This window comes from Hyla sarda, unplaced genomic scaffold, assembly GCF_029499605.1.
Source record: "Hyla sarda isolate aHylSar1 unplaced genomic scaffold, aHylSar1.hap1 scaffold_1487, whole genome shotgun sequence".
Classification (NCBI taxonomy): Eukaryota; Metazoa; Chordata; class Amphibia; order Anura; family Hylidae; genus Hyla; species Hyla sarda.
Window position 1 is genome coordinate 20253 of NW_026608120.1, and position 20094 is coordinate 40346.

Here is a 20094-nt window from a genome sequence, read left to right on the forward strand (position 1 = left end):
ATGCATTAGACGGAAAAAAAAGAAGAAAAAGAAGAATAATACGCCCAGAAAAGAGGCGAAAAGGAGAAAAACGTAAAAAAACGTGAAAAAAAAGTAAGAGGAAGAGAAGGGAAAAAAAGGTGGAAATGGGTTTAAAAGTGATTTCGGCGGAGAAATATATATATATATATATATATATATATATATATATATATATATATGCGCACACACACACATAGATATAAACGTATTCTCCGTTGAGATATTGCAGCCGCTGCTGTGTCCAGGCCCAGGAGCCTTAGCACTGTGCTGTGATGTCACTCAATACCACTGACATCACTAGGTGTAAACAACATCTCTCCTTTGCTGTGTATGTGACTATGGAGCTGTTTGGTGATGTCGTCTATTACGGCCTTCATAGAAGCAACAGGAGATTGTTGCATCCATCTTGAACCCTCAGAACTACAGTGCTATGATGTCACTCACTTCCACAGGCCTTGCAGAGTGTAAACAACAACAACCCAGCTTTGTTGTGTATGTAACCATAGGGATTTGTGATGTCACCTAGAACCTTCACAGCAGCGACAGCTTTATGAGGAGCATCAGCACTGCTCTGCCTGAGCAGAACCATCACCGCCATAGGTTGTCAAATAACCCGGATTTAACCCACACAGGTAAGTCCAATGGGGTGCAGGCATGTCCTCTATGCTTACAGCTTCCCGTGGGTGTTGGTTTGATACCGTTTGGGGACAGCCAAGGAGGCATCTGCAGGCAACAAAGGTAGGTGTGTGCTTGTGTGTGTGTTTCCTATGCAGATCCTAAGCCCAGTGTCACATGCAAGTAGGAGGAGTAAGAAGGGTTCCTGGCAAATCCGGGTTATGGATTGCATTTAAAAAGGCCCCGTGGGAGTGCAATGGGCCCCTGTCTTGCTGCTTAGCAATAATGGTATGGGTTTAGGTTCTGCTGTGTGTACTGGTGGTTGACTGCCCCCCAGCCCAGAGTGTGCATGGAAAATTGTCTGGCAGCCTCCCTGACAGCAAGCAGTGATAGTGCCCATGAAGGGGACCTTGTTGGGCCCGCCCCTTTCACGGTTATCGCTTCTCGGCCTTTTGGCTAAGATCAAGTGTAGTATCTGTTCTTATCAGTTTAATATCTGATACGTCCCCTATCTGGGGACCATATATTAAATGGATTTTTGAGAACGGGGGCCGATTTCGAAGCTTGCTTCCGTCGCCCTATGCATTGACCCGATATGGCAGTATCTTCGGGTACAGTGCACCACCCCCTTACAGGGTTAAAAAGAAAGATTCCTACTTTCATTGCTACCTGCTTGCTGGCTAGCCAGCTAGCCAGCCCTGTGGGCCTTGCTGCTGCTGCAGCCAAAAAACAAAAGGTGGTGCTGCTGCTGCTTCTGCTGCTTCTGCTTCTGCTTGTGTCTGGCCCCTGTTGGAGCGTCCAGGCACAGGACTTCTGCTGCTGCTGACTAAATGGCCTCCTTAATTGGATCATTTGAGTAGCCAGCACACCTGTGCAGGTAGGGCATGACATGATAGGCAGCTGCCTTGATAGCGGGTGGGTGCTGAATGTTCCTAATTGACAAAATAAGATTAATGCTTATGAAGAAATATAAAATCTCATCCCTTCCCCAATATCGCGCCACACCCCTACCCCTTAATTCCCTGGTTGAACTTGATGGACATATGTCTTTTTTCGACCGTACTAACTATGTAACTATGTAACATAACATGGGGGGGGGGGGGGTCTCCTGGCTGTTCACACAGGTGTGTCATTGCTGTACATTGACCATGCATTGCTTCTGTGGTATTGCAAAGGCAAAGACAAATGCTTCCAGCCATCCATTGCACTAATGGATTGGTCATCAGCTGGCTGTCTATGTCCCGCATCAATATAGACCAAAGTACAGAGGGTTAGGCTATGCTATTGTGCACCTACCTGATGCATCAGAAGGTGCAAGGCCCTTGCTAAATTCTGTGCACAGACTTTGAGATCTATGCTTTAGACTGTATCTAAACCTGCTCCAACATGGACTGACATTCTGGCCTACTTTCAGCCGATGCGACTTGTCTGTCGCTGAACAGTCGCTTTTTATGTATTCAGCACCTATGTATAATGTTGTAAAAATGCTCTAGAAGCTAAAGTCGCAGAAATGTCACACATATTTGGCCTGCAACTTTCTGTGCGACAAATTCAGACAGGAAAAATCAGTATAAATCCTTAGAAAATTATCCCCCAGTGTCTCCATCTGCTGGCGGTATTGAATAAGCATTGCTGCACTGATGGGGTATGCATTAGACGAAAAAAAAGAAGAAAAAGAAGAATAATACGCCCAGAAAAGAGGCGAAAAGGAGAAAAACGTAAAAAAACGTGAAAAAAAAGTAAGAGGAAGAGAAGGGAAAAAAAGGTGGAAATGGGTTTAAAAGTGATTTCGGCGGAGAAATATATATATATATATATATATATATATATATATATATATATATATGCGCACACACACACATAGATATAAACGTATTCTCCGTTGAGATATTGCAGCCGCTGCTGTGTCCAGGCCCAGGAGCCTTAGCACTGTGCTGTGATGTCACTCAATACCACTGACATCACTAGGTGTAAACAACATCTCTCCTTTGCTGTGTATGTGACTATGGAGCTGTTTGGTGATGTCGTCTATTACGGCCTTCATAGAAGCAACAGGAGATTGTTGCATCCATCTTGAACCCTCAGAACTACAGTGCTATGATGTCACTCACTTCCACAGGCCTTGCAGAGTGTAAACAACAACAACCCAGCTTTGTTGTGTATGTAACCATAGGGATTTGTGATGTCACCTAGAACCTTCACAGCAGCGACAGCTTTATGAGGAGCATCAGCACTGCTCTGCCTGAGCAGAACCATCACCGCCATAGGTTGTCAAATAACCCGGATTTAACCCACACAGGTAAGTCCAATGGGGTGCAGGCATGTCCTCTATGCTTACAGCTTCCCGTGGGTGTTGGTTTGATACCGTTTGGGGACAGCCAAGGAGGCATCTGCAGGCAACAAAGGTAGGTGTGTGCTTGTGTGTGTGTTTCCTATGCAGATCCTAAGCCCAGTGTCACATGCAAGTAGGAGGAGTAAGAAGGGTTCCTGGCAAATCCGGGTTATGGATTGCATTTAAAAAGGCCCCGTGGGAGTGCAATGGGCCCCTGTCTTGCTGCTTAGCAATAATGGTATGGGTTTAGGTTCTGCTGTGTGTACTGGTGGTTGACTGCCCCCCAGCCCAGAGTGTGCATGGAAAATTGTCTGGCAGCCTCCCTGACAGCAAGCAGTGATAGTGCCCATGAAGGGGACCTTGTTGGGCCCGCCCCTTTCACGGTTATCGCTTCTCGGCCTTTTGGCTAAGATCAAGTGTAGTATCTGTTCTTATCAGTTTAATATCTGATACGTCCCCTATCTGGGGACCATATATTAAATGGATTTTTGAGAACGGGGGCCGATTTCGAAGCTTGCTTCCGTCGCCATATGCATTGACCCGATATGGCAGTATCTTCGGGTACAGTGCACCACCCCCTTACAGGGTTAAAAAGAAAGATTCCTACTTTCATTGCTACCTGCTTGCTGGCTAGCCAGCTAGCCAGCCCTGTGGGCCTTGCTGCTGCTGCAGCCAAAAAACAAAAGGTGGTGCTGCTGCTGCTTCTGCTGCTTCTGCTTCTGCTTGTGTCTGGCCCCTGTTGGAGCGTCCAGGCACAGGACTTCTGCTGCTGCTGACTAAATGGCCTCCTTAATTGGATCATTTGAGTAGCCAGCACACCTGTGCAGGTAGGGCATGACATGATAGGCAGCTGCCTTGATAGCGGGTGGGTGCTGAATGTTCCTAATTGACAAAATAAGATTAATGCTTATGAAGAAATATAAAATCTCATCCCTTCCCCAATATCGCGCCACACCCCTACCCCTTAATTCCCTGGTTGAACTTGATGGACATATGTCTTTTTTCGACCGTACTAACTATGTAACTATGTAACATAACATGGGGGGGGGGGTCTCCTGGCTGTTCACACAGGTGTGTCATTGCTGTACATTGACCATGCATTGCTTCTGTGGTATTGCAAAGGCAAAGACAAATGCTTCCAGCCATCCATTGCACTAATGGATTGGTCATCAGCTGGCTGTCTATGTCCCGCATCAATATAGACCAAAGTACAGAGGGTTAGGCTATGCTATTGTGCACCTACCTGATGCATCAGAAGGTGCGAGGCCCTTGCTAAATTCTGTGCACAGACTTTGAGATCTATGCTTTAGACTGTATCTAAACCTGCTCCAACATGGACTGACATTCTGGCCTACTTTCAGCCGATGCGACTTGTCTGTCGCTGAACAGTCGCTTTTTATGTATTCAGCACCTATGTATAATGTTGTAAAAATGCTCTAGAAGCTAAAGTCGCAGAAATGTCACACATATTTGGCCTGCAACTTTCTGTGCGACAAATTCAGACAGGAAAAATCAGTATAAATCCTTAGAAAATTATCCCCCAGTGTCTCCATCTGCTGGCGGTATTGAATAAGCATTGCTGCACTGATGGGGTATGCATTAGACGAAAAAAAAGAAGAAAAAGAAGAATAATACGCCCAGAAAAGAGGCGAAAAGGAGAAAAACGTAAAAAAACGTGAAAAAAAAGTAAGAGGAAGAGAAGGGAAAAAAAGGTGGAAATGGGTTTAAAAGTGATTTCGGCGGAGAAATATATATATATATATATATATATATATATATATATATATATATATATATATATATATGCGCACACACACACATAGATATAAACGTATTCTCCGTTGAGATATTGCAGCCGTTGCTGTGTCCAGGCCCAGGAGCCTTAGCACTGTGCTGTGATGTCACTCAATACCACTGACATCACTAGGTGTAAACAACATCTCTCCTTTGCTGTGTATGTGACTATGGAGCTGTTTGGTGATGTCGTCTATTACGGCCTTCATAGAAGCAACAGGAGATTGTTGCATCCATCTTGAACCCTCAGAACTACAGTGCTATGATGTCACTCACTTCCACAGGCCTTGCAGAGTGTAAACAACAACAACCCAGCTTTGTTGTGTATGTAACCATAGGGATTTGTGATGTCACCTAGAACCTTCACAGCAGCGACAGCTTTATGAGGAGCATCAGCACTGCTCTGCCTGAGCAGAACCATCACCGCCATAGGTTGTCAAATAACCCGGATTTAACCCACACAGGTAAGTCCAATGGGGTGCAGGCATGTCCTCTATGCTTACAGCTTCCCGTGGGTGTTGGTTTGATACCGTTTGGGGACAGCCAAGGAGGCATCTGCAGGCAACAAAGGTAGGTGTGTGCTTGTGTGTGTGTTTCCTATGCAGATCCTAAGCCCAGTGTCACATGCAAGTAGGAGGAGTAAGAAGGGTTCCTGGCAAATCCGGGTTATGGATTGCATTTAAAAAGGCCCCGTGGGAGTGCAATGGGCCCCTGTCTTGCTGCTTAGCAATAATGGTATGGGTTTAGGTTCTGCTGTGTGTACTGGTGGTTGACTGCCCCCCAGCCCAGAGTGTGCATGGAAAATTGTCTGGCAGCCTCCCTGACAGCAAGCAGTGATAGTGCCCATGAAGGGGACCTTGTTGGGCCCGCCCCTTTCACGGTTATCGCTTCTCGGCCTTTTGGCTAAGATCAAGTGTAGTATCTGTTCTTATCAGTTTAATATCTGATACGTCCCCTATCTGGGGACCATATATTAAATGGATTTTTGAGAACGGGGGCCGATTTCGAAGCTTGCTTCCGTCGCCCTATGCATTGACCCGATATGGCAGTATCTTCGGGTACAGTGCACCACCCCCTTACAGGGTTAAAAAGAAAGATTCCTACTTTCATTGCTACCTGCTTGCTGGCTAGCCAGCTAGCCAGCCCTGTGGGCCTTGCTGCTGCTGCAGCCAAAAAACAAAAGGTGGTGCTGCTGCTGCTTCTGCTGCTTCTGCTTGTGTCTGGCCCCTGTTGGAGCGTCCAGGCACAGGACTTCTGCTGCTGCTGACTAAATGGCCTCCTTAATTGGATCATTTGAGTAGCCAGCACACCTGTGCAGGTAGGGCATGACATGATAGGCAGCTGCCTTGATAGCGGGTGGGTGCTGAATGTTCCTAATTGACAAAATAAGATTAATGCTTATGAAGAAATATAAAATCTCATCCCTTCCCCAATATCGCGCCACACCCCTACCCCTTAATTCCCTGGTTGAACTTGATGGACATATGTCTTTTTTCGACCGTACTAACTATGTAACTATGTAACATAACATGGGGGGGGGGGGGTCTCCTGGCTGTTCACACAGGTGTGTCATTGCTGTACATTGACCATGCATTGCTTCTGTGGTATTGCAAAGGCAAAGACAAATGCTTCCAGCCATCCATTGCACTAATGGATTGGTCATCAGCTGGCTGTCTATGTCCCGCATCAATATAGACCAAAGTACAGAGGGTTAGGCTATGCTATTGTGCACCTACCTGATGCATCAGAAGGTGCGAGGCCCTTGCTAAATTCTGTGCACAGACTTTGAGATCTATGCTTTAGACTGTATCTAAACCTGCTCCAACATGGACTGACATTCTGGCCTACTTTCAGCCGATGCGACTTGTCTGTCGCTGAACAGTCGCTTTTTATGTATTCAGCACCTATGTATAATGTTGTAAAAATGCTCTAGAAGCTAAAGTCGCAGAAATGTCACACATATTTGGCCTGCAACTTTCTGTGCGACAAATTCAGACAGGAAAAATCAGTATAAATCCTTAGAAAATTATCCCCCAGTGTCTCCATCTGCTGGCGGTATTGAATAAGCATTGCTGCACTGATGGGGTATGCATTAGACGAAAAAAAAGAAGAAAAAGAAGAATAATACGCCCAGAAAAGAGGCGAAAAGGAGAAAAACGTAAAAAAACGTGAAAAAAAAGTAAGAGGAAGAGAAGGGAAAAAAAGGTGGAAATGGGTTTAAAAGTGATTTCGGCGGAGAAATATATATATATATATATATATATATATATATATATATATATATATATGCGCACACACACACATAGATATAAACGTATTCTCCGTTGAGATATTGCAGCCGCTGCTGTGTCCAGGCCCAGGAGCCTTAGCACTGTGCTGTGATGTCACTCAATACCACTGACATCACTAGGTGTAAACAACATCTCTCCTTTGCTGTGTATGTGACTATGGAGCTGTTTGGTGATGTCGTCTATTACGGCCTTCATAGAAGCAACAGGAGATTGTTGCATCCATCTTGAACCCTCAGAACTACAGTGCTATGATGTCACTCACTTCCACAGGCCTTGCAGAGTGTAAACAACAACAACCCAGCTTTGTTGTGTATGTAACCATAGGGATTTGTGATGTCACCTAGAACCTTCACAGCAGCGACAGCTTTATGAGGAGCATCAGCACTGCTCTGCCTGAGCAGAACCATCACCGCCATAGGTTGTCAAATAACCCGGATTTAACCCACACAGGTAAGTCCAATGGGGTGCAGGCATGTCCTCTATGCTTACAGCTTCCCGTGGGTGTTGGTTTGATACCGTTTGGGGACAGCCAAGGAGGCATCTGCAGGCAACAAAGGTAGGTGTGTGCTTGTGTGTGTGTTTCCTATGCAGATCCTAAGCCCAGTGTCACATGCAAGTAGGAGGAGTAAGAAGGGTTCCTGGCAAATCCGGGTTATGGATTGCATTTAAAAAGGCCCCGTGGGAGTGCAATGGGCCCCTGTCTTGCTGCTTAGCAATAATGGTATGGGTTTAGGTTCTGCTGTGTGTACTGGTGGTTGACTGCCCCCCAGCCCAGAGTGTGCATGGAAAATTGTCTGGCAGCCTCCCTGACAGCAAGCAGTGATAGTGCCCATGAAGGGGACCTTGTTGGGCCCGCCCCTTTCACGGTTATCGCTTCTCGGCCTTTTGGCTAAGATCAAGTGTAGTATCTGTTCTTATCAGTTTAATATCTGATACGTCCCCTATCTGGGGACCATATATTAAATGGATTTTTGAGAACGGGGGCCGATTTCGAAGCTTGCTTCCGTCGCCCTATGCATTGACCCGATATGGCAGTATCTTCGGGTACAGTGCACCACCCCCTTACAGGGTTAAAAAGAAAGATTCCTACTTTCATTGCTACCTGCTTGCTGGCTAGCCAGCTAGCCAGCCCTGTGGGCCTTGCTGCTGCTGCAGCCAAAAAACAAAAGGTGGTGCTGCTGCTGCTTCTGCTGCTTCTGCTTCTGCTTGTGTCTGGCCCCTGTTGGAGCGTCCAGGCACAGGACTTCTGCTGCTGCTGACTAAATGGCCTCCTTAATTGGATCATTTGAGTAGCCAGCACACCTGTGCAGGTAGGGCATGACATGATAGGCAGCTGCCTTGATAGCGGGTGGGTGCTGAATGTTCCTAATTGACAAAATAAGATTAATGCTTATGAAGAAATATAAAATCTCATCCCTTCCCCAATATCGCGCCACACCCCTACCCCTTAATTCCCTGGTTGAACTTGATGGACATATGTCTTTTTTCGACCGTACTAACTATGTAACTATGTAACATAACATGGGGGGGGGGGTCTCCTGGCTGTTCACACAGGTGTGTCATTGCTGTACATTGACCATGCATTGCTTCTGTGGTATTGCAAAGGCAAAGACAAATGCTTCCAGCCATCCATTGCACTAATGGATTGGTCATCAGCTGGCTGTCTATGTCCCGCATCAATATAGACCAAAGTACAGAGGGTTAGGCTATGCTATTGTGCACCTACCTGATGCATCAGAAGGTGCGAGGCCCTTGCTAAATTCTGTGCACAGACTTTGAGATCTATACTTTAGACTGTATCTAAACCTGCTCCAACATGGACTGACATTCTGGCCTACTTTCAGCCGATGCGACTTGTCTGTCGCTGAACAGTCGCTTTTTATGTATTCAGCACCTATGTATAATGTTGTAAAAATGCTCTAGAAGCTAAAGTCGCAGAAATGTCACACATATTTGGCCTGCAACTTTCTGTGCGACAAATTCAGACAGGAAAAATCAGTATAAATCCTTAGAAAATTATCCCCCAGTGTCTCCATCTGCTGGCGGTATTGAATAAGCATTGCTGCACTGATGGGGTATGCATTAGACGAAAAAAAAGAAGAAAAAGAAGAATAATACGCCCAGAAAAGAGGTCGAAAAGGAGAAAAACGTAAAAAAACGTGAAAAAAAAGTAAGAGGAAGAGAAGGGAAAAAAAGGTGGAAATGGGTTTAAAAGTGATTTCGGCGGAGAAATATATATATATATATATATATATATATATATATATATATGCGCACACACACACATAGATATAAACGTATTCTCCGTTGAGATATTGCAGCCGCTGCTGTGTCCAGGCCCAGGAGCCTTAGCACTGTGCTGTGATGTCACTCAATACCACTGACATCACTAGGTGTAAACAACATCTCTCCTTTGCTGTGTATGTGACTATGGAGCTGTTTGGTGATGTCGTCTATTACGGCCTTCATAGAAGCAACAGGAGATTGTTGCATCCATCTTGAACCCTCAGAACTACAGTGCTATGATGTCACTCACTTCCACAGGCCTTGCAGAGTGTAAACAACAACAACCCAGCTTTGTTGTGTATGTAACCATAGGGATTTGTGATGTCACCTAGAACCTTCACAGCAGCGACAGCTTTATGAGGAGCATCAGCACTGCTCTGCCTGAGCAGAACCATCACCGCCATAGGTTGTCAAATAACCCGGATTTAACCCACACAGGTAAGTCCAATGGGGTGCAGGCATGTCCTCTATGCTTACAGCTTCCCGTGGGTGTTGGTTTGATACCGTTTGGGGACAGCCAAGGAGGCATCTGCAGGCAACAAAGGTAGGTGTGTGCTTGTGTGTGTGTTTCCTATGCAGATCCTAAGCCCAGTGTCACATGCAAGTAGGAGGAGTAAGAAGGGTTCCTGGCAAATCCGGGTTATGGATTGCATTTAAAAAGGCCCCGTGGGAGTGCAATGGGCCCCTGTCTTGCTGCTTAGCAATAATGGTATGGGTTTAGGTTCTGCTGTGTGTACTGGTGGTTGACTGCCCCCCAGCCCAGAGTGTGCATGGAAAATTGTCTGGCAGCCTCCCTGACAGCAAGCAGTGATAGTGCCCATGAAGGGGACCTTGTTGGGCCCGCCCCTTTCACGGTTATCGCTTCTCGGCCTTTTGGCTAAGATCAAGTGTAGTATCTGTTCTTATCAGTTTAATATCTGATACGTCCCCTATCTGGGGACCATATATTAAATGGATTTTTGAGAACGGGGGCCGATTTCGAAGCTTGCTTCTGTCGCCCTATGCATTGACCCGATATGGCAGTATCTTCGGGTACAGTGCACCACCCCCTTACAGGGTTAAAAAGAAAGATTCCTACTTTCATTGCTACCTGCTTGCTGGCTAGCCAGCTAGCCAGCCCTGTGGGCCTTGCTGCTGCTGCAGCCAAAAAACAAAAGGTGGTGCTGCTGCTGCTTCTGCTGCTTCTGCTTCTGCTTGTGTCTGGCCCCTGTTGGAGCGTCCAGGCACAGGACTTCTGCTGCTGCTGACTAAATGGCCTCCTTAATTGGATCATTTGAGTAGCCAGCACACCTGTGCAGGTAGGGCATGACATGATAGGCAGCTGCCTTGATAGCGGGTGGGTGCTGAATGTTCCTAATTGACAAAATAAGATTAATGCTTATGAAGAAATATAAAATCTCATCCCTTCCCCAATATCGCGCCACACCCCTACCCCTTAATTCCCTGGTTGAACTTGATGGACATATGTCTTTTTTCGACCGTACTAACTATGTAACTATGTAACATAACATGGGGGGGGGGGGTCTCCTGGCTGTTCACACAGGTGTGTCATTGCTGTACATTGACCATGCATTGCTTCTGTGGTATTGCAAAGGCAAAGACAAATGCTTCCAGCCATCCATTGCACTAATGGATTGGTCATCAGCTGGCTGTCTATGTCCCGCATCAATATAGACCAAAGTACAGAGGGTTAGGCTATGCTATTGTGCACCTACCTGATGCATCAGAAGGTGCGAGGCCCTTGCTAAATTCTGTGCACAGACTTTGAGATCTATGCTTTAGACTGTATCTAAACCTGCTCCAACATGGACTGACATTCTGGCCTACTTTCAGCCGATGCGACTTGTCTGTCGCTGAACAGTCGCTTTTTATGTATTCAGCACCTATGTATAATGTTGTAAAAATGCTCTAGAAGCTAAAGTCGCAGAAATGTCACACATATTTGGCCTGCAACTTTCTGTGCGACAAATTCAGACAGGAAAAATCAGTATAAATCCTTAGAAAATTATCCCCCAGTGTCTCCATCTGCTGGCGGTATTGAATAAGCATTGCTGCACTGATGGGGTATGCATTAGACGAAAAAAAAGAAGAAAAAGAAGAATAATACGCCCAGAAAAGAGGCGAAAAGGAGAAAAACGTAAAAAAACGTGAAAAAAAAGTAAGAGGAAGAGAAGGGAAAAAAAGGTGGAAATGGGTTTAAAAGTGATTTCGGCGGAGAAATATATATATATATATATATATATATATATATATATATATGCGCACACACACACATAGATATAAACGTATTCTCCGTTGAGATATTGCAGCCGCTGCTGTGTCCAGGCCCAGGAGCCTTAGCACTGTGCTGTGATGTCACTCAATACCACTGACATCACTAGGTGTAAACAACATCTCTCCTTTGCTGTGTATGTGACTATGGAGCTGTTTGGTGATGTCGTCTATTACGGCCTTCATAGAAGCAACAGGAGATTGTTGCATCCATCTTGAACCCTCAGAACTACAGTGCTATGATGTCACTCACTTCCACAGGCCTTGCAGAGTGTAAACAACAACAACCCAGCTTTGTTGTGTATGTAACCATAGGGATTTGTGATGTCACCTAGAACCTTCACAGCAGCGACAGCTTTATGAGGAGCATCAGCACTGCTCTGCCTGAGCAGAACCATCACCGCCATAGGTTGTCAAATAACCCGGATTTAACCCACACAGGTAAGTCCAATGGGGTGCAGGCATGTCCTCTATGCTTACAGCTTCCCGTGGGTGTTGGTTTGATACCGTTTGGGGACAGCCAAGGAGGCATCTGCAGGCAACAAAGGTAGGTGTGTGCTTGTGTGTGTGTTTCCTATGCAGATCCTAAGCCCAGTGTCACATGCAAGTAGGAGGAGTAAGAAGGGTTCCTGGCAAATCCGGGTTATGGATTGCATTTAAAAAGGCCCCGTGGGAGTGCAATGGGCCCCTGTCTTGCTGCTTAGCAATAATGGTATGGGTTTAGGTTCTGCTGTGTGTACTGGTGGTTGACTGCCCCCCAGCCCAGAGTGTGCATGGAAAATTGTCTGGCAGCCTCCCTGACAGCAAGCAGTGATAGTGCCCATGAAGGGGACCTTGTTGGGCCCGCCCCTTTCACGGTTATCGCTTCTCGGCCTTTTGGCTAAGATCAAGTGTAGTATCTGTTCTTATCAGTTTAATATCTGATACGTCCCCTATCTGGGGACCATATATTAAATGGATTTTTGAGAACGGGGGCCGATTTCGAAGCTTGCTTCCGTCGCCCTATGCATTGACCCGATATGGCAGTATCTTCGGGTACAGTGCACCACCCCCTTACAGGGTTAAAAAGAAAGATTCCTACTTTCATTGCTACCTGCTTGCTGGCTAGCCAGCTAGCCAGCCCTGTGGGCCTTGCTGCTGCTGCAGCCAAAAAACAAAAGGTGGTGCTGCTGCTGCTTCTGCTGCTTCTGCTTCTGCTTGTGTCTGGCCCCTGTTGGAGCGTCCAGGCACAGGACTTCTGCTGCTGCTGACTAAATGGCCTCCTTAATTGGATCATTTGAGTAGCCAGCACACCTGTGCAGGTAGGGCATGACATGATAGGCAGCTGCCTTGATAGCGGGTGGGTGCTGAATGTTCCTAATTGACAAAATAAGATTAATGCTTATGAAGAAATATAAAATCTCATCCCTTCCCCAATATCGCGCCACACCCCTACCCCTTAATTCCCTGGTTGAACTTGATGGACATATGTCTTTTTTCGACCGTACTAACTATGTAACTATGTAACATAACATGGGGGGGGGGGTCTCCTGGCTGTTCACACAGGTGTGTCATTGCTGTACATTGACCATGCATTGCTTCTGTGGTATTGCAAAGGCAAAGACAAATGCTTCCAGCCATCCATTGCACTAATGGATTGGTCATCAGCTGGCTGTCTATGTCCCGCATCAATATAGACCAAAGTACAGAGGGTTAGGCTATGCTATTGTGCACCTACCTGATGCATCAGAAGGTGCGAGGCCCTTGCTAAATTCTGTGCACAGACTTTGAGATCTATACTTTAGACTGTATCTAAACCTGCTCCAACATGGACTGACATTCTGGCCTACTTTCAGCCGATGCGACTTGTCTGTCGCTGAACAGTCGCTTTTTATGTATTCAGCACCTATGTATAATGTTGTAAAAATGCTCTAGAAGCTAAAGTCGCAGAAATGTCACACATATTTGGCCTGCAACTTTCTGTGCGACAAATTCAGACAGGAAAAATCAGTATAAATCCTTAGAAAATTATCCCCCAGTGTCTCCATCTGCTGGCGGTATTGAATAAGCATTGCTGCACTGATGGGGTATGCATTAGACGAAAAAAAAGAAGAAAAAGAAGAATAATACGCCCAGAAAAGAGGTCGAAAAGGAGAAAAACGTAAAAAAACGTGAAAAAAAAGTAAGAGGAAGAGAAGGGAAAAAAAGGTGGAAATGGGTTTAAAAGTGATTTCGGCGGAGAAATATATATATATATATATATATATATATATATATATATATATATATATATATGCGCACACACACACATAGATATAAACGTATTCTCCGTTGAGATATTGCAGCCGCTGCTGTGTCCAGGCCCAGGAGCCTTAGCACTGTGCTGTGATGTCACTCAATACCACTGACATCACTAGGTGTAAACAACATCTCTCCTTTGCTGTGTATGTGACTATGGAGCTGTTTGGTGATGTCGTCTATTACGGCCTTCATAGAAGCAACAGGAGATTGTTGCATCCATCTTGAACCCTCAGAACTACAGTGCTATGATGTCACTCACTTCCACAGGCCTTGCAGAGTGTAAACAACAACAACCCAGCTTTGTTGTGTATGTAACCATAGGGATTTGTGATGTCACCTAGAACCTTCACAGCAGCGACAGCTTTATGAGGAGCATCAGCACTGCTCTGCCTGAGCAGAACCATCACCGCCATAGGTTGTCAAATAACCCGGATTTAACCCACACAGGTAAGTCCAATGGGGTGCAGGCATGTCCTCTATGCTTACAGCTTCCCGTGGGTGTTGGTTTGATACCGTTTGGGGACAGCCAAGGAGGCATCTGCAGGCAACAAAGGTAGGTGTGTGCTTGTGTGTGTGTTTCCTATGCAGATCCTAAGCCCAGTGTCACATGCAAGTAGGAGGAGTAAGAAGGGTTCCTGGCAAATCCGGGTTATGGATTGCATTTAAAAAGGCCCCGTGGGAGTGCAATGGGCCCCTGTCTTGCTGCTTAGCAATAATGGTATGGGTTTAGGTTCTGCTGTGTGTACTGGTGGTTGACTGCCCCCCAGCCCAGAGTGTGCATGGAAAATTGTCTGGCAGCCTCCCTGACAGCAAGCAGTGATAGTGCCCATGAAGGGGACCTTGTTGGGCCCGCCCCTTTCACGGTTATCGCTTCTCGGCCTTTTGGCTAAGATCAAGTGTAGTATCTGTTCTTATCAGTTTAATATCTGATACGTCCCCTATCTGGGGACCATATATTAAATGGATTTTTGAGAACGGGGGCCGATTTCGAAGCTTGCTTCTGTCGCCCTATGCATTGACCCGATATGGCAGTATCTTCGGGTACAGTGCACCACCCCCTTACAGGGTTAAAAAGAAAGATTCCTACTTTCATTGCTACCTGCTTGCTGGCTAGCCAGCTAGCCAGCCCTGTGGGCCTTGCTGCTGCTGCAGCCAAAAAACAAAAGGTGGTGCTGCTGCTGCTTCTGCTGCTTCTGCTTCTGCTTGTGTCTGGCCCCTGTTGGAGCGTCCAGGCACAGGACTTCTGCTGCTGCTGACTAAATGGCCTCCTTAATTGGATCATTTGAGTAGCCAGCACACCTGTGCAGGTAGGGCATGACATGATAGGCAGCTGCCTTGATAGCGGGTGGGTGCTGAATGTTCCTAATTGACAAAATAAGATTAATGCTTATGAAGAAATATAAAATCTCATCCCTTCCCCAATATCGCGCCACACCCCTACCCCTTAATTCCCTGGTTGAACTTGATGGACATATGTCTTTTTTCGACCGTACTAACTATGTAACTATGTAACATAACATGGGGGGGGGGGTCTCCTGGCTGTTCACACAGGTGTGTCATTGCTGTACATTGACCATGCATTGCTTCTGTGGTATTGCAAAGGCAAAGACAAATGCTTCCAGCCATCCATTGCACTAATGGATTGGTCATCAGCTGGCTGTCTATGTCCCGCATCAATATAGACCAAAGTACAGAGGGTTAGGCTATGCTATTGTGCACCTACCTGATGCATCAGAAGGTGCGAGGCCCTTGCTAAATTCTGTGCACAGACTTTGAGATCTATACTTTAGACTGTATCTAAACCTGCTCCAACATGGACTGACATTCTGGCCTACTTTCAGCCGATGCGACTTGTCTGTCGCTGAACAGTCGCTTTTTATGTATTCAGCACCTATGTATAATGTTGTAAAAATGCTCTAGAAGCTAAAGTCGCAGAAATGTCACACATATTTGGCCTGCAACTTTCTGTGCGACAAATTCAGACAGGAAAAATCAGTATAAATCCTTAGAAAATTATCCCCCAGTGTCTCCATCTGCTGGCGGTATTGAATAAGCATTGCTGCACTGATGGGGTATGCATTAGACGAAAAAAAAGAAGAAAAAGAAGAATAATACGCCCAGAAAAGAGGTCGAAAAGGAGAAAAACGTAAAAAAAACGTGAAAAAAAAGTAAGAGGAAGAGAAGGGAAAAAAAGGTGGAAATGGGTTTAAAAGTGATTTCGGCGGAGAAATATATATATATATATATATATATATATATATATATATATATATATGCGCACACACACACATAGATATAAACGTATTCTCCGTTGAGATATTGCAGCCGCTGCTGTGTCCAGGCCCAGGAGCCTTAGCACTGTGCTGTGATGTCACTCAATACCACTGACATCACTAGGTGTAAACAACATCTCTCCTTTGCTGTGTATGTGACTATGGAGCTGTTTGGTGATGTCGTCTATTACGGCCTTCATAGAAGCAACAGGAGATTGTTGCATCCATCTTGAACCCTCAGAACTACAGTGCTATGATGTCACTCACTTCCACAGGCCTTGCAGAGTGTAAACAACAACAACCCAGCTTTGTTGTGTATGTAACCATAGGGATTTGTGATGTCACCTAGAACCTTCACAGCAGCGACAGCTTTATGAGGAGCATCAGCACTGCTCTGCCTGAGCAGAACCATCACCGCCATAGGTTGTCAAATAACCCGGATTTAACCCACACAGGTAAGTCCAATGGGGTGCAGGCATGTCCTCTATGCTTACAGCTTCCCGTGGGTGTTGGTTTGATACCGTTTGGGGACAGCCAAGGAGGCATCTGCAGGCAACAAAGGTAGGTGTGTGCTTGTGTGTGTGTTTCCTATGCAGATCCTAAGCCCAGTGTCACATGCAAGTAGGAGGAGTAAGAAGGGTTCCTGGCAAATCCGGGTTATGGATTGCATTTAAAAAGGCCCCGTGGGAGTGCAATGGGCCCCTGTCTTGCTGCTTAGCAATAATGGTATGGGTTTAGGTTCTGCTGTGTGTACTGGTGGTTGACTGCCCCCCAGCCCAGAGTGTGCATGGAAAATTGTCTGGCAGCCTCCCTGACAGCAAGCAGTGATAGTGCCCATGAAGGGGACCTTGTTGGGCCCGCCCCTTTCACGGTTATCGCTTCTCGGCCTTTTGGCTAAGATCAAGTGTAGTATCTGTTCTTATCAGTTTAATATCTGATACGTCCCCTATCTGGGGACCATATATTAAATGGATTTTTGAGAACGGGGGCCGATTTCGAAGCTTGCTTCTGTCGCCCTATGCATTGACCCGATATGGCAGTATCTTCGGGTACAGTGCACCACCCCCTTACAGGGTTAAAAAGAAAGATTCCTACTTTCATTGCTACCTGCTTGCTGGCTAGCCAGCTAGCCAGCCCTGTGGGCCTTGCTGCTGCTGCAGCCAAAAAACAAAAGGTGGTGCTGCTGCTGCTTCTGCTGCTTCTGCTTCTGCTTGTGTCTGGCCCCTGTTGGAGCGTCCAGGCACAGGACTTCTGCTGCTGCTGACTAAATGGCCTCCTTAATTGGATCATTTGAGTAGCCAGCACACCTGTGCAGGTAGGGCATGACATGATAGGCAGCTGCCTTGATAGCGGGTGGGTGCTGAATGTTCCTAATTGACAAAATAAGATTAATGCTTATGAAGAAATATAAAATCTCATCCCTTCCCCAATATCGCGCCACACCCCTACCCCTTAATTCCCTGGTTGAACTTGATGGACATATGTCTTTTTTCGACCGTACTAACTATGTAACTATGTAACATAACATGGGGGGGGGGGTCTCCTGGCTGTTCACACAGGTGTGTCATTGCTGTACATTGACCATGCATTGCTTCTGTGGTATTGCAAAGGCAAAGACAAATGCTTCCAGCCATCCATTGCACTAATGGATTGGTCATCAGCTGGCTGTCTATGTCCCGCATCAATATAGACCAAAGTACAGAGGGTTAGGCTATGCTATTGTGCACCTACCTGATGCATCAGAAGGTGCGAGGCCCTTGCTAAATTCTGTGCACAGACTTTGAGATCTATGCTTTAGACTGTATCTAAACCTGCTCCAACATGGACTGACATTCTGGCCTACTTTCAGCCGATGCGACTTGTCTGTCGCTGAACAGTCGCTTTTTATGTATTCAGCACCTATGTATAATGTTGTAAAAATGCTCTAGAAGCTAAAGTCGCAGAAATGTCACACATATTTGGCCTGCAACTTTCTGTGCGACAAATTCAGACAGGAAAAATCAGTATAAATCCTTAGAAAATTATCCCCCAGTGTCTCCATCTGCTGGCGGTATTGAATAAGCATTGCTGCACTGATGGGGTATGCATTAGACGAAAAAAAAGAAGAAAAAGAAGAATAATACGCCCAGAAAAGAGGCAAAAAGGAGAAAAACGTAAAAAAACGTGAAAAAAAAGTAAGAGGAAGAGAAGGGAAAAAAAGGTGGAAATGGGTTTAAAAGTGATTTCGGCGGAGAAATATATATATATATATATATATATATATATATATATATATATGCGCACACACACACATAGATATAAACGTATTCTCCGTTGAGATATTGCAGCCGCTGCTGTGTCCAGGCCCAGGAGCCTTAGCACTGTGCTGTGATGTCACTCAATACCACTGACATCACTAGGTGTAAACAACATCTCTCCTTTGCTGTGTATGTGACTATGGAGCTGTTTGGTGATGTCGTCTATTACGGCCTTCATAGAAGCAACAGGAGATTGTTGCATCCATCTTGAACCCTCAGAACTACAGTGCTATGATGTCACTCACTTCCACAGGCCTTGCAGAGTGTAAACAACAACAACCCAGCTTTGTTGTGTATGTAACCATAGGGATTTGTGATGTCACCTAGAACCTTCACAGCAGCGACAGCTTTATGAGGAGCATCAGCACTGCTCTGCCTGAGCAGAACCATCACCGCCATAGGTTGTCAAATAACCCGGATTTAACCCACACAGGTAAGTCCAATGGGGTGCAGGCATGTCCTCTATGCTTACAGCTTCCCGTGGGTGTTGGTTTGATACCGTTTGGGGACAGCCAAGGAGGCATCTGCAGGCAACAAAGGTAGGTGTGTGCTTGTGTGTGTGTTTCCTATGCAGATCCTAAGCCCAGTGTCACATGCAAGTAGGAGGAGTAAGAAGGGTTCCTGGCAAATCCGGGTTATGGATTGCATTTAAAAAGGCCCCGTGGGAGTGCAATGGGCCCCTGTCTTGCTGCTTAGCAATAATGGTATGGGTTTAGGTTCTGCTGTGTGTACTGGTGGTTGACTGCCCCCCAGCCCAGAGTGTGCATGGAAAATTGTCTGGCAGCCTCCCTGACAGCAAGCAGTGATAGTGCCCATGAAGGGGACCTTGTTGGGCCCGCCCCTTTCACGGTTATCGCTTCTCGGCCTTTTGGCTAAGATCAAGTGTAGTATCTGTTCTTATCAGTTTAATATCTGATACGTCCCCTATCTGGGGACCATATATTAAATGGATTTTTGAGAACGGGGGCCGATTTCGAAGCTTGCTTCCGTCGCCCTATGCATTGACCCGATATGGCAGTATCTTCGGGTACAGTGCACCACCCCCTTACAGGGTTAAAAAGAAAGATTCCTACTTTCATTGCTACCTGCTTGCTGGCTAGCCAGCTAGCCAGCCCTGTGGGCCTTGCTGCTGCTGCAGCCAAAAAACAAAAGGTGGTGCTGCTGCTGCTTCTGCTGCTTCTGCTTCTGCTTGTGTCTGGCCCCTGTTGGAGCGTCCAGGCACAGGACATCTGCTGCTGCTGACTAAATGGCCTCCTTAATTGGATCATTTGAGTAGCCAGCACACCTGTGCAGGTAGGGCATGACATGATAGGCAGCTGCCTTGATAGCGGGTGGGTGCTGAATGTTCCTAATTGACAAAATAAGATTAATGCTTATGAAGAAATATAAAATCTCATCCCTTCCCCAATATCGCGCCACACCCCTACCCCTTAATTCCCTGGTTGAACTTGATGGACATATGTCTTTTTTCGACTGTACTAACTATGTAACTATGTAACATAACATGGGGGGGGGGTCTCCTGGCTGTTCACACAGGTGTGTCATTGCTGTACATTGACCATGCATTGCTTCTGTGGTATTGCAAAGGCAAAGACAAATGCTTCCAGCCATCCATTGCACTAATGGATTGGTCA

The 20094-nt window shown here is 46.0% G+C and overlaps 9 non-coding genes across 9 annotated transcripts; all 9 read left to right on the plus strand.

The window, feature by feature from the left end:
- Positions 1–1072: 1072 nt before the first annotated feature.
- On the plus strand, positions 1073–1263 carry LOC130308650 (U2 spliceosomal RNA). The gene has a single exon (XR_008857600.1). It is a non-coding gene; the product is annotated as a U2 spliceosomal RNA (small nuclear RNA).
- Positions 1264–3354: 2091 nt separating this feature from the next.
- LOC130308681 (U2 spliceosomal RNA) lies at positions 3355–3545 on the plus strand. The gene has a single exon (XR_008857628.1). It is a non-coding gene; the product is annotated as a U2 spliceosomal RNA (small nuclear RNA).
- A 2100-nt stretch (positions 3546–5645) lies between these two features.
- On the plus strand, positions 5646–5836 carry LOC130308651 (U2 spliceosomal RNA). Its single transcript, XR_008857601.1, has one exon. It is a non-coding gene; the product is annotated as a U2 spliceosomal RNA (small nuclear RNA).
- A 2086-nt stretch (positions 5837–7922) lies between these two features.
- On the plus strand, positions 7923–8113 carry LOC130308652 (U2 spliceosomal RNA). The gene has a single exon (XR_008857602.1). It is a non-coding gene; the product is annotated as a U2 spliceosomal RNA (small nuclear RNA).
- A 2083-nt stretch (positions 8114–10196) lies between these two features.
- On the plus strand, positions 10197–10387 carry LOC130308641 (U2 spliceosomal RNA). Its single transcript, XR_008857591.1, has one exon. It is a non-coding gene; the product is annotated as a U2 spliceosomal RNA (small nuclear RNA).
- Positions 10388–12470: 2083 nt separating this feature from the next.
- On the plus strand, positions 12471–12661 carry LOC130308654 (U2 spliceosomal RNA). The gene has a single exon (XR_008857604.1). It is a non-coding gene; the product is annotated as a U2 spliceosomal RNA (small nuclear RNA).
- Positions 12662–14756: 2095 nt separating this feature from the next.
- LOC130308653 (U2 spliceosomal RNA) lies at positions 14757–14947 on the plus strand. The gene has a single exon (XR_008857603.1). It is a non-coding gene; the product is annotated as a U2 spliceosomal RNA (small nuclear RNA).
- Positions 14948–17037: 2090 nt separating this feature from the next.
- LOC130308666 (U2 spliceosomal RNA) lies at positions 17038–17228 on the plus strand. The gene has a single exon (XR_008857614.1). It is a non-coding gene; the product is annotated as a U2 spliceosomal RNA (small nuclear RNA).
- A 2084-nt stretch (positions 17229–19312) lies between these two features.
- LOC130308656 (U2 spliceosomal RNA) lies at positions 19313–19503 on the plus strand. Its single transcript, XR_008857605.1, has one exon. It is a non-coding gene; the product is annotated as a U2 spliceosomal RNA (small nuclear RNA).
- Positions 19504–20094: the final 591 nt, after the last annotated feature.